General features: G+C 33.1%; 1 protein-coding gene across 2 annotated transcripts in view; it reads left to right on the top strand.

The window, feature by feature from the left end:
* siz (Brefeldin-resistant Arf-GEF family protein schizo) overlaps window positions 1-15,333 on the top strand; it is a 184,643-nt gene that overhangs the window by 14,343 nt on the left and 154,967 nt on the right. The window lies entirely within an intron of this gene.

Genomic DNA, 15,333 nt, shown 5'->3' with positions numbered 1-15,333 from the left:
TCTGCAGCTGTTCCTAGCCATAAATTATTGCTTTTTTATCCGATGCTGCACCATATATGTTCAAGACAGGAGAAAATTTTAAAATATTTTATACCAACTTAATACACGTTACTTTTTTAGCACATATAATGAACAGAGTTGCAGAAGAAATTAGAAAAAAGTTTCCTTTTGTAAACTCCCTGATATCAAGCATAAAAAAGTATTCCTCAAATCACCTGTAAAAATTCAACTTTATAAAGAAATGCTTCCAAATATTCCACTTCCACCAGAACCCCTTCTAACACGATCGGGAATATGGTTGGAAGCCGCTTTTTTTATTCAGACTATTTCATAGATTTAAAAAATATAATTGACGCCTTAACGGATGGAAGTTCCTAGCCTCTGCTAGATGCTAAACAAATTTTTAAAAACAACGTTCTTCATTAGCAACTTTCATTCATTAAATCAATTTTTAGTTTTCTTCAAAAAACTAAATTTTAGTTTGATTAAATTAGAATCATCAAAGTTGTGCCTGGTAGAAAGTATACCCTTCATCATCATCATTTGGCTCTACAACTCTATGTGAGTCTTTGCCGCGTTTACTATTTCTCTTCATTGTTGTCGGTTCTGAGCAGCTATTTCCCATTGCTGTATTCCCATTATGCGTAGATCAGTGGCTACTGCGTCCTTCCATCTCTTTCTTCGGCGACCAACTGACCCTCTGCCATCGGGCCTTTTGCAGAATGTGGCGTTCAGGAGTCTTTCGTCACTCGATCTTAGTATGTGGCCCGCCCATCTTATTCGGTTTAGAAAGTATAGCCTTAAATATGCCACAAGAAAATATTTTAAGAAAATTATCTGTTTTGCAAATTAATAAATATAACCATTCTGTAAGATCAATAGATCGTAGATCACATAATATAAGAATAAAAAACAACGTTATACACTAGATTATTATAAACAATATGACTATCATTTTTCGCCATTATTAATATAATTGACCTTATTCTTAATTCTGTGCGTTATTAGTTGATAAATTAATGCGAATGCTGTTTTCCGTTCCGTTTTAAATACGGTTTTTTACGCTTGGTAGTTTTACCTCTATGTTGGCTTCCTTAATACCCATTAAATTTATTCAAATAGCTTCTTGTGTAAGAACTATTTTTATCCTATATGTCTCAACACATTTTTAAAATAATAAGACGGCAACAATGTTTTCCTCGCAGTATATTATCAAACATTCCAGAAATTTAATTTCAATTAAAGGCACAATCAAATTATAGGAACACATTGAAAACTACAAATCATATGAACACGTGATATAATGCCAAGTTGACAAATAAAGGACTTTGATTTTGGTTTTACAATACGGTGTTGTATGTATAAGTGGCGGTATAAATTTTCGGTAAATATTGGTTGTTTCACTGACACAAATTTATTTATGTAAGTATTAAATCATAAAATAATAATCTGTAATATGTATATATATATATTTAGGGATTCTACAGTATTCACTGCCTTCCCTCGCTGAACCGTTTCCATCTCTCTCTGTTGTCCCATTCTCCATCGTTTAGGCCTCTCTTACTCATGGCGTCGTCTACTTCGTTCCTCCAGGATTTTCGGGGTCGTCCTCTTTTCCTCCTTCCTATGGGGCTCCATTCGGTTATTCTCTTTATCCATCTGCTATCACTAGTTCTTCTTACATGTCTATACCATTTTAGTCTTTTTTGTTCTATGTATGTTAGTATGTCTGTTTCTATTGATGTTCTTTGCTTTATTTCGGTTACATACTGGTTACATTCCGCGAGAATGGCTGCAGTCATCCTTTGTGATGATCCCAAAAACAGCTAATGCCACAAAATGCAATGAACACCGCTTAATCAGTTTAATGAGTCACTTGCTGAAACTCTTCCTTAGGATATTACACTCAAGAATGTACAAGATACTAGAAGAACTTAGCGGGTCAACACAATTCGGTTTTAAGGGAGGACTAGGAACAAGAGAGGCAATTTTATGTTTGAACACTTTAATAAAAAACTGTTTAGATCAACGAAAAGATGTCTACCTCACCTTCATCGACTACGAGAAGGCATTTGACGATGTTAAACATGATATCATGATGGAACTACTACATAGGGCCAACATTGACCAGAAGGAGATCAGAATTATTCAGAATCTATACTGGAACCAAATGGCAAAGGTGAGGATTGATCAAGACCAATATACGGATGAATTTGAAATCCGGAAAGGTGTCCGCCAAGGCTGCATACTCTTTCCGATGCTTTTTAATTTATATGTTGAAAATATATTTGCAGAAGCATTAGAAGACACGGAATTAGGCATTAAGGTGAACGGCATACCAATTAGCAACCTACGCTATGCGGACGACACAGTAATTATAACTGATAAATTGGAAGATCAGCAGTTATTACTTGATAGGGTGAATAGCATAGGTAAAAAATATGGCCTCAAAATCAACATTTTAAAAAAGAATTATATGGTCATTAGCAAAAACCCTCCAGAAAACCCGATAATATGCATAGGTGACGATCGCATAAAACTCGTGAAAACTTTTAAATACCTTGGCACCACAATCAATGACCAATCGGATCCACAACAAGAGATAAAAACCCGAATACAAATGGCAAGACAAGCTTTTGTGAAATTCAGACCATGTAATCAAAACCTACATTTCGAAATACGCTACAGAATGGTCAAGTGCTACATATGGTCCATCTTGCTTTATGGCATGGAAACGTGGACTTTGAAAAAAACATCTATCAACAAACTTGAAGCATTTGAAATGTGGTCATTAAGAAGAATGATGCGCATACCTTGGGTGGATAGAGTTCAAAACGATGACGTCCTTAAGAGAGCCGGCGTGGAAAGAGAACTCTTTAAATTAATTAAAAAACGCAAGATTGGTTACCTTGGGCACATATTGAGAGGAGCAAAATATGAAATACCACAGTTAATCCTACAAGGGAAGATCGAAGGTAGGAGAGGAGCCGGCCGCAAACAATTATCCTGGTTAAGAAATATTAAAGAATGGACAGGAATACACAATACAGGCGAGCTGTGTCACGCCGCCAAGAACAGAATTCTAGTAATGAGATAGTCGCCTACGCACTTTGGTGTATGGCATGTTAAGAAGGAGAAGCTTTATTTCGTCATTACTTCTCCTACTCATTCTTGTTACTCTGCAGCATCTTCGCAGACATTCCATCTCTGTTGATACTATCTTACTGCTGTTTTTCTTGTTTATGATCCAATTTTCAGCCCCATATGTCATAATACTTCGCACTAATGTTTTATAAATCTGTGTTTTTGTCTTCATATTTAGGTGTCTATTTCACCATACTGAGTTAAGTTGTCGGACTGCTGTTCTTGTTTGTCCTAATCTTTGTGTAATTTCTTCCTATGTTGTTGCCTTTTTCGTGATTATAAACCCCAAGTATTTGAATTTATCCTTTCCTTTGATTGTTACGTTGTCATCAATCTGTAGATCTTCTATGTCTTCTTCACTTGTAGATAGGTACTCTGTTTTCGCGAGGTTAATATCTAGGCCAGCCTTGGTATATTCTTCTTGTAGTTTCTTCATCATGTAGTTAAGGTCGTCTTGGTCTTGTGCAATCACTACTTGATCGTCTGCAAAGCTTAACGTATATAGGCATTCGTTCCGTACCGGTACTCCCATGCCTACGCATTTTCTTTTTCAAGTAGTCAAGGCTTTCTCTAAGTATATTTTGAATAGGGTTGGAGATGTGGAACAACCCTGCAGGACCCCTTTTGTTGTTGTGAAGTCTCCTATGATTCTTGTTCCCATTTTAATGGACACTTTATTTTCTTTATACAGAGCTTTTGTAGCTTCTATGAGTTCCGTCCTAGAGAAATATACGAGCAATATAGCGAACCACCTCTAGCACAACATACTAAACTGCAGAGATTACGATGGGCAGGGCACGTGGTCCGCATGCATGAGAATAGAATCCCCAGAAAATTATTAAATGCAAGAATGCAGGGAAAAAGACCTGTTGGAAGACCTAAAAAGAGATGGGAAGATGAAGTCGATGAGGATGCCAGGAACTGCCTGGGAACGCGTTCATGGAAAAGAACAGCGGTAAATAGAGATGGTTGGAGAAGCCTGTTGAAGGAGGCCAAGGCCCGATTTGGGCTGTAACGCCATTGGATGGATCTATGAGTTCCGTCCGTATTTCTAATTTGTACATTGCCTCCCATAGTTCTGACATTGGTATAGAGTCACGCCTTTCTCAGGTCCACAAATGCCAAATGTATATAGTTCGTCCCAAACCCTTCTTTCAGTGCGTCATAGTTGATCGAATTCTCTCTAACACATTAAGCTAGAAGTGACAGAAAAAAACGTGAGTCTGTGATTGTTATACATAGAACTTAGAAAATTATTTATCGTAAAGCTAATTCTACTTACGGATGTATAATTGGTTGGAGTTTAGAATACGCTAAATAGATATCCAATCAACGATGCGCATAAATATAATTTGACGCAGATTGTCTCGATCGTGACAGTACTTTCACAATATCAACTGATAAAATAATGATAATTGTCATTCCAGGTTAGTATTATCAGACATTTTACAGTGAAAATTTAATTTTGTATTTATTGTCATGAAAATATTTTAAATATACCGAAATATTTCGAGAAAGAACAAAGACTAATATTAAAATTATTAAATTATTTTCAATTAAAAAAAGAGAGATTACGATCCTACGACTGTCAAATTTAACTAAAATGTCATGCAATAATTCTCGACATTCTTAAAATCCTATATGACGTCAAAATTAGTGACGCACTGAAAGAAGGGTTTGGGACAGACTGTATCTCTTTTTTTTGCTTTTTTATTTTCCAACAGTCGTTCCAGTGTGTATATTTGTGGTCTATGAATGATATTCCTGCCGTGAAGCCTGCCTGATCCTCCCCGATTTTGCCTTTTATCGCTTGCTCTATCTTTTCTCGCAGTATCTTTCCATATAATCTTCCTATTGATGATATTACGCTTATTCCTCTGTAGTTTTCGCATCGGTTTCTATCTCCTTTCTTAAATATAGATGTCATATATTTAAGAAAGGAGATAGTGTAGATGTGTAGGAGATTTGTAATATGTATATATGTAGTTAAAGAGCCGAGAAATCTGATTTTGGAAAAAAAAACAAAACGTTATATTTTTTTTGTTTTTTAAATGGTTAAAAGTGAAACGTCAAAAAATTAACAATCTTGCTTCCGTTAGGAAAAAAATACTAGGTGGTACATCGGCATTTTCTATTAGCGTTTAACGATGATTTCACATTAATAATATTGTTTTAAACAGAAGTTAACAATTTTTAATGAAAAACTGAATGGTTTTAACTGAAATAGTCACATTAGCGTACCTGGTCTAAAATATTTCTTCTGTAGACGAGTTCTCATTATAGTCACTATCCAACAGATCAATAATAAATTATCCACTATTTGTGGAAGTTAATTGTCCTAGTCTTCTGTAATTTATTTGGTACATTAACTATATGGTTTACTGCTTTTTTTCCAGTCGGCACTCGTGATCTCTGGTAGTTCTTATCAAATTAAATCACTTTTGCGTTAAATTTTGGAAAAATATTTTTCCTTCGAATTCGTTTTTTTTTTTACTTGTCCCCAAATAAGTTCGATGAGATTGAAAATGCAAAAATAAGGTGGTAAACTCAAAACGGTCTGTTGGAATCGTGTCCAGTATTTACTGTTTGTAATAAGTTTTAGTACGAAGCACTTCAAGTAATTGTTTCTTATTAATTCTCTTCAAAATACAAATCATATCTGAGAGGAAATCTTGTAGTTCCTGTTTTAAAAACGAACTGTTCGGTTTTTTTAGAAGTCTTGAGTGATTGTCCATAATTATAACACTCTGGATGTTATATTAGGTATTAAGTAATTTATTCTTAAACCACTTTTCGAATATATTAGAATTCATATTCTGACAATAATCTACACTAAATTTTTCTATTTTTTTTTTTTCACAAAGTTTTAACCCATTTGGCACCAACCATTTAAAGACCCACAGTGCACAATAATCATTCGAGAACCTTTATTCTGAGCATCGAGTTAGAATCTATGGAGAGGGCATCACGTGACTAAAAACGACCTCACTTCGGCCATATTGTTAAGATTGTTTTGACACTTTTGACAGATCGTATATGTTTGTTTACGTTTGTTGTTTTTCGAATATTTTTAGTTTTATAATACTTTTATAGAAACTGTAATAATATATATTGTGATAGTGCATAATAATGGTTTCTTGTTCTCAACGTAGTTACAGTAGCAGAAGCAATGTTAATAAAAAATCTTCAGGAATAACGTTCTACAGGTTAGTATACAAATATGTAAACAAAGTAATGGCCCGTACTTCAGAGAATAAATTAATAGTATTTGACTGTATTAATTTATCTTTATGTATAATATATCGTGTTTTTAGTGTTTACCGCGGGATAAATAAATCATAGTTTATTAAAAATGTATTGCACTTTTTTAGATTATGATTAAATCTTCTGAATAACTAGTCATATTTTTATAGTAGTTTTAATATTATTGAGTCCGTCTATGATCCCACCGCCATATTGGTATCATCGTTAGCCACACCTACCTACGCCGTTTTTAATACACACGTTAATATGCTCATAGCTTCTCCATAGATTCTAACTCAATGATTCTGAGGTACGCCTTTCAGTTGGCATCTAAGTGAACCATCAGTCCAAGCCTTGCTAGTGGTGTCATGCGTATCATACCATGTCTGGTCTAAATAATAAATTGTTCGCTTTTGGTCTCGATATTATTGTATTTTTTCTAAAGAATGTAAACGCCAATTCACTATCCTCTTACTTTTCATAATAGCCACTGGTTTATCAACGATTTTGCATTTAAAGGTGGCACGTTCTTCATACAATTGTTGGTATTAAAATTCCTTAAACATTTAGCAGTCACGATATTAAAATGTTTAGGTTTTCCAGCATCCGATCTTGTATTTCTCTTTTTAATACCTCTCTTGACTCTTCCTATTAGAAAGGCCCCTCTTCTTATGTTACTGCCTTTACAATTAATTTCAGGATCATTTTTGCAGATTTTTGTAAACGTTCATACAAATTTTCTGGGGATTGCTCATTCAAAACAATCCTTTTGTTTGGAAGTCGTAAAGTCTTTTCTACAGTTCCAGTCTCGGTGTTGTTGTTTTTTATATCACTTATTACACTTTCACAACTGCTTGGGTTCTCTTGCTCTCATGGACGAAAAACTGTAGGTGATTTTTCCCATTTTCCAAACATTTTCTTTGTACACAGATAAACAGAAAAACAAACAAAAAAAATACTACAATTATAACGACCACCTCAAAACCACAAAATTTCAACACAACTCAAAATTGAAACAATGCACATCTATAAACTACCTCGTTGCAAAGATGACAACTAAAAGAAAAAATTGTAAGTCTAGTCCCTTTAAAGATAAGCACCGGTACTTTAGTAGTACAGAAGAGAATTTAAACTTTTTTTTACTTTTAAGGACAAAAAAAAAAACAGGTTTATTAGCGGAACCGAACTCAAAATTATTCTGCACATTATATTTGAAGTATTATTTGGTTAAAACATTCACTTTTGGTGGTAAAAAATATCTTATTATCTTATATCTTATCTGGTATTTGTTTGAATTTGCCGACGGACGATAGATAGATGGAGGCAACTTTACACACCATCGTTCTCGTTGTGCTTTTGATATCGACATTTTAGTCGAGCTGAAATGTTCTATGTAGTTGAATATATATTTTCTACAGAAACTGTACCGTAATTTTTATTTAAAAGTATTTATTGTCGATGATTATTATTACTCACATATGCCACAGAATAGATTGTAAACTCACAAACAATTTAAGATTAATCGGTAAGATAGTTTCGAAACAAATTCAGATTTCTGCTTTAATCTGAACCTTCTATAAATGCAAGGTATAACAGACGTTGATAAAGATGTTAATAGAGACATGGGGAATCTAAAATTTGCATTCCACGACATGTCTATCAACTAAGCAGAAATCTTTAACGAATTTGTTTCTTGTACTCATACAGAGTAGATCCGAATAAAATGAAAAAGACAGCAAAGATTTGATTTCACGTAGAAAGCGTCTATGTATCTGTTGATACGTATTTCGACTTAATAAGTCTCATCAGAACAGTTATTCATAGCCGTTCTTAACGTGAAAAATAATCTTCTCTGTCTTTTAGGAAGCAAAAATAAAATGGCTTCGTTATGGACGCAATAGCGACATCTGATAGAAAAATCGGTAAGATAGTTTCGAAACAAATTCAGATTTCTGCTTTAATCTGAACCTTCTATAAATGCAAGGTATAACAGACGTTGATAAAGATGTTAATAGAGACATGGGGAATCTAAAATTTGCATTCCATGACATGTCTGTCAACTAAGCAGAAATCTTTAACGAATTTGTTTCTTGTACTCATACAGAGTAGATCCGAATAAAATGAAAAAGACAGCAAAGATTTGATTTCACGTACAAAGCGTCTATGTATCTGTTGATACGTATTTCGACTTAATAAGTCTCATCAGAACAGTTATTCATAGCCGTTCTTAACGTGAAAAATAATCTTCTCTGTCTTTTAGGAAGCAACAATAAAATGGCTTCGTTATGGACGCAATAGCGACATCTGATAGAAAAATCGGTAAGATAGTTTCGAAACAAATTCAGATTTCTGCTTTAATCTGAACCTTCTATGCTTAGTTGATAGACATGTCGTGGAATGCAAATTTTAGATTCGCCATGTCTATTAACATCTTTATCAACGTCTGTTATAACTTGCATTTATAGAAGGTTCAGATTAAAGCAGAAATCTGAATTTGTTTCGAAACTATCTTACCGATTTTTCTATCAGATGTCGCTATTGCGTCCATAACGAAGCCATTTTATTGTTGCTTCCTAAAAGACAGAGAAGATTATTTTTCACGTTAAGAACGGTTATGAATAACTGTTCTGATGAGACTTATTAAGTCGAAATACGTATCAACAGATACATGTCATAGACGCTTTGTACGTGAAATCAAATCTTTGCTGTCTTTTTCATTCAATTTAAGATTATTTTTTATATATAATTAACTTGTTTATTTTCGCGTATCTCGCTAAAACAAAGTATTCGGTAAGTTGTTTAGATGCTTATTTTCGAGAAGTTGACTATACTTCATCTGTTTGCAACCGGCAGCTCATTACAAATGCAAATCTTTACTAATCTGCAAACAGCAGGTAAAGTGGTCAAACTGAAATCACTCAAAATAATATTATCTCCTGTTGAAATGTGGTTTTAGATTTTATTTTTCAAAGAGTCCACCCTGTTCACATAGAAATAACAATACATACCCATGGATTATGGGTTTTATGGAATATTATAACCAACCCAATTTGGTTGGTTTCCAATACATATCAATTATTACAAAAATATATCCTCTTTCTTTAAAATCTCTGTTGCATCGTGTACAAAACATTTTTGTTTTAAAATCATAATATTTGGATTATGTATTTAATTAACCGTTTTGCCGAAACCAGGCAGTTATGTATTGTTACGATTGTTCTTAGAATCAACAGTTTGTATATTCTGTATATGCAGTAGAGGCAGCCGCCTGGAATTCTGCTGCAAATTCGAGATAAAATTTTCGCATTTAGTCAGTCGTTCAAGCGTTTGGTAGATCCAGATAATTTTAACTATCAGGCTGAATCCAATAATGCTGTGTAACCGGATTAGTTGTCACTCGTAAAGAACAAAACAGTTCCGAGGATTTCAGAAAATGTGTAAATTGGAAAAATGTCAGAATCACAATTTTAAACAAAAAAAAATCGTGCCAAGTTTCTTCCTTGTAACGTTTTACTTTTTAATTAATATATTTCTGTCCACAAAACGAATATATGAGCCCCTTCCCATATCAGTTGGCCCAACATTGGATTGAAAGAAAATTAAATTTTAGACAACAAAAATAAAAGCGCAGCGTACATTTTAGAAGTTTTAATGCATCGAAGAACATTTTTGAATTTCCTAATTATAGAAAATATTTTATAACGTAATGAAAACTATTGATTAAACAGAATAATAATAAATTAAAAAAAAACGCATAGAATATTAATATTAACAAAAAAATATGAAAGTTCATGACAGCTGCAGGAAATTTGACTTTTCTCTTCAGACAGTCGGGATGGAAAGCTTCATTTCTCCTACGAATGACGCGACTCCTACTGTCTCCAACACACACTTCAAATCTGGACTCATCACTCCATTGTATTGAATCCCGTTGCGACTGAGTCCAATCTTGATGCTCTTTTGACCATCTTAGTCGATTTTTCTTTTGTTGTAATGTTAAAGGTGGCTTTCCTTATCCTCAAATAAAATGACATTTTTAAAAACAATTCGTACTAATTGTTTCAACTATAAAACTTACTTTGTAAGTACCAAATCCTGGGCTCTCGGTGACATTTAGAAACATGTCTTCCAATACCGTCACTCCACAAAACGCATATAATTTGCTCGTCGATTTTTCACTATAATGCGTCTTAATGTTCTTCGATCTACTTTGATTCTTTTACTTTTTCGTACATTTCTAGGTTTTGTGACGACCGAACCTGTAGGTTTGCATCTTCTGACTATATTTCTTACACTATAGCATGACAATTGCAACATATTCGCTATTTCGAAATTGGATTTTCCAGAATTAAAAAATTTAATAATGATTGAACAAATTTTCTCATCGATAACTTTACCTCGACCCATTGTACAATCCACAAACGGCAAAAAGCTTTACAATACTACAAAATACATTTGACATTAACTGACAATATTATTGTTTTGATGTCATTTTTCCATAGCTACCTTTGAATTTAACGTAATTATGAAAAAATCAACGTATGTTGACAAGTTAATGCATAGCCAGGGTTTAGTGAATTTTTTTTTGTTGAAATTAATAAAAAACCGTAAAGGTAATGTTCTTAATAAATGTTAATACAAATGCCATATTTATTAATATGGGAACTTATAAAAACATGCAGAGTATAATTTGTTTATGGTAATCGACTGTTAAACATTTATACCCAACTCCTCTGCACTGAATCGGCAAATTCTTCGTTTTCGTTTTATATTAATCCTCGAATATATTGTATCAGCTACCCCAATCTCATAATAAAGGGAGGACATAACGAAAAATAGCAAGTAAAGACACATTTATACACACAATGAGGAAATGCTTACGAATTGCTTTAATTTTTTGAATGATCCTCTAGGGTTTCGGACATATTTTTGAATTTATAATAAAGTGTTGTGCTGTCAAGCTCAAGAGGACAGAATATAGAGATGTAAGGCTTTAAGGGTCGTTAACGTAAGCAGTGATCACTGGTTAGTTCTGGGGGAAAATGCAACTGAATATTGTTAAGAAACATCGAAGTATTTAATTTTTTTAACAAATTGCATGTGAATACTTTTTTCTTGAAATATTGGCTATGAGCACGCATGCATAGAGTAGTTTCCAGTCACTGCCAGTCAGTTAAAATTTAATCAACGTAGCAAAAAATTATTTACTTAATTTACTAGACAGTCAGGACAGGGATCAGCGAACTGAGTATACCCATAGAGAGCTTCTAAACATCTTTAAGGCGCCATATTTTTATAGGCGATAAATCTTCTTCTTCTTCTTCTAATGGAGCTACAACCCTTTGAGAGTCTTGACCTGCTAAACAATGTTCTTCCATTCTGCCCTGTCGGATACTTTCCTTCGCCACTGCCTGATGTTCATGGTTTTAAGATCCCTCTCTACGTCGTCTATCCATCTTTTACGGAACCTTCCTCTTGTTCTGTTTCCTTGGGGCTTTCATCTCTGGACTAGTTTTACAGCTCGATTATCTGGCATTCTTTCTAGGTGACTAAGCCAGTTTAGTCTTTGTGACTTTAGGCGATAAATACAATCTTTTAAAAATCATTTTAATAGTCAAAATTGAATGTTGTAGAGGACCAAGTCTCAAACGACACTCACGTTGCAGAGACATAACAAACTGATGCGACATACCTCATATCAGGAAAATAATAGAAGAGCAGAAGAAGAATCCCTACGCATAATCCAACCAACATGAACTCGTACATGCTGCATAGCTTACGACACCAGAAGAAGACGAAACTACTTGACTTTATATGAATCTTAAAACTTTTTGGATTGTACTTGTGTATGTCGTTGAATTATAAAGGATTTTCAGTGCAAACAGCGAATCTCTGGTTTAAATTTCTTTTAGATATACTTAATTTTGAATATCGTTGGAATAAATAACTGAACAGAATCTCTTAATAATTATTAAAATGTTTTGAATCAGTCTTTTTGTTCTTCTCGAATACTTAGTGACCACTTTCATGAACACTGTTAGTATGAGTTGCCGCAGTGCAAAATGAATGAAATCAACCCTGCTCATCAGCTATAATGAAATTAACATCATCCCTGCTGGAATTAATTAATAGCTGACCTATATAGAAGAAATCCATACTAAACTATTAGTGCGCTTAATTTTTATTATATAAAAGTTCATTTTCCCTAGCCTGAAAATGAAAAACGTTCGCAGTTGGAAACTTTTTCAGAGCATACCTATCATAAATTTATTAGTTAATTAAACCGGGGAGCAAAATTAAGCTAAACAATAATAAGCTTTGAGAGAAATTGTTAAAACTCGTTCTAATTTTTGACCACGCTCGTGATATACTGTTTTATTGAAAAAAATATTAATAGACAATTTGTAAATTTGATTAACTTTTTTAAATTAATTTTTTTTTTATTTTAAAAATTTACAAAAATTTTTATATTAACAAATTAATATTTTTAATGCAATATTTGATATTTATTTATTTTAATCCTAATATACAGTCCATTTTATTTATAATATCATGAAAAAGATGAATGGAATTATTTTCTGTTATAAAGATTTTTATTTCTAAAGTTCGAAAAAATTGAATATTGATTTTTAAAATAAGAGAATGTATATGCCAATATATCTGTCAGAGACTTGTACCATGTAGTAATAGTAAGTAATGATTTTTTTACAAAACAAAAGGTACCCAATACTGATAATGTAAATGTAAATGGTACTTTATATCCAGTATCAAATAAGGTAACTTGTCCTGGAATTATTCTTGACAAGAAGCTTAGCTGGAAACCATTTATACAAAGTATAGAATCAAAATGTTTAAAAGGTATACATTTTTTAAAATTTATAAGGAGAACCTGGTGGAAAGCAGATCCACAATCGTTTTACAAAGCCTTTATTAGGTCCATCTTGGATTACGGATGTACGTTATATGGATTAGCTAGTCCTTACATCCTAAGACGATTGGAAATAATTCAAACTATTTCCCTAAGACTCTGTTTGGGTGCAATGTGTTCAACGCCTGTGGAACCACTTCGGATTGAAGCACTAGAACCACCATTATTTTTACGGAAGGAATCGTTGTCAGACAAATTTATTATTAAGTCTTTTTTTAAAAACCGTACTGTTATATAGTAATAGGTATCGATAAAATAGCCTTATTAAATAACTACGATGTAACTAACACGTACTGGTCAAAAAACCTTCTCCTCCATTATGCATGGCTTTTAGAAATACAATTCCTTATAACGGCGATTTAAAAAGAACTATTTCAGTCGAAAAATCTGAATTCTTTGGCATGTTGGAGCCACTATAAATTAATATTCCTGTATACAATGAAAATTTGTTGATAAGTAAAAATATAATAAGCGCCTGCATATCAAATCTGTCAGATTTTCTGAAAATATATACCGATGCTCAAAACACAATAATGGTACGTAATGTGCATTCTATATACCATCAACAAACGTTCAAGAAAAATTCAAACTAAATAATAATACTTCCATTTTTTCTGCAGAAGCAATTGGTATATTCTATCGAAAAAAACAATTAAAAAAAATACACTTTTTGAGTGACTCCTTATCTGTTCTTAAATGCATCGCTAACCCAATTAATTGTGATGGCTACTGATATAAATCCTTTTATTAGAGAATTAAAATAATAAGAAAAGCTCATATAGAACTTCGTGGCAATGAAGTTGCAGATTCTTTAGCCAAAGAAAGAGTTACAGTTGAACAGCATATCAAGAACGATTTAGCTGCTCAAGAATATTTAATGATATCTAAGAGTAATTTTAAGACAAAATGGGAATTACATTGGAAAACTATTGCTCTAATAACCTCACACTATTACATCCAAGTATTCCGACAGTTTTGTGATACCAAGATTATGATTTGACAAGAATTGATATTGTGACCATTCGTAGGCTGAAATTTGGACATACAAGCTTCCCTTAACACTTAAATAAAATCGGTGTAGTCAACACCGAACTTTGTGAAACTTTCTATGTGGTTTGCGACTTAGATAATATTTTTTATGCTTGTAGTAAATTTGAAAGACAGGAACTTACTAATAGTTTATTATTGCAAAAATTATACCCTCCTTTCAATCTACTTCATTTGATATCATTAAATATGTATAAGGTATATAAAGCCAAAATTTTTACCTATACTTTCCGTGGTCTACACTTTCTGTCTGTGAGTCACTTTGAATTGAATGACCCCTGTCCGTCACAGTCGGTTTTCCGACATGTTCGAGTCGTCAGACAATTTTATTTTTGTGAATTTTTAAGCTATTTCATCAAAAAGAATAGCGGTATCTATAAATTTTCGGTATGTCGTAAAATCAACATGTTCTGCGAAAATTAAACGAAAAACGCCCAGAATTAAAAAAAGTCGCAGAGAGAAACCGTGTCAGACTCGGCCTAATGAGACGATACTCAAAATTTGGAGAGAGTACCTTATCATAACCTTTTTTGCCGATAGGCACTCTAACTGTACTATATCCTTTGCGGAATTACCTGTTGGTAATTATCCATCAGGTGATAATAAATATAAAATAATAAAATCCACTGAAGGGTTGTTCCGATTCATATAAGTAAAGATGTAGGAAATGGGGTCAACAAAGATTAATTAGAATAAAATGCGTTAATATAGTTTCGAGACTTTATAGACCATCATTATAAATCAAAATTTATCAGTGTTTAAGTGATGCGCAATGTGGCGTTTTATAGGGAAACACTTTTTACTTTCAAATAATATTTGAAAAAATATCTAAAGAATAAACGATCTCGATTACGAGAAGCTCGGTAACTGCGTCAGGCATATCCATTGATTAAATTAAAGATTAGGGGATTAGAAAAGACACAGACATACCGTTTATTGAAAATCTCTATTAGAACTAGGTCACCTTATTA

The sequence above is a fragment of the Diabrotica undecimpunctata genome, chromosome 10 (assembly GCF_040954645.1).
Source record: "Diabrotica undecimpunctata isolate CICGRU chromosome 10, icDiaUnde3, whole genome shotgun sequence".
In the NCBI taxonomy this organism is placed as follows: Eukaryota; Metazoa; Arthropoda; class Insecta; order Coleoptera; family Chrysomelidae; genus Diabrotica; species Diabrotica undecimpunctata.
The sequence above is the reverse complement of the archived record's forward strand: the minus strand, read 5'-3'. Positions and strand labels throughout refer to the sequence as shown.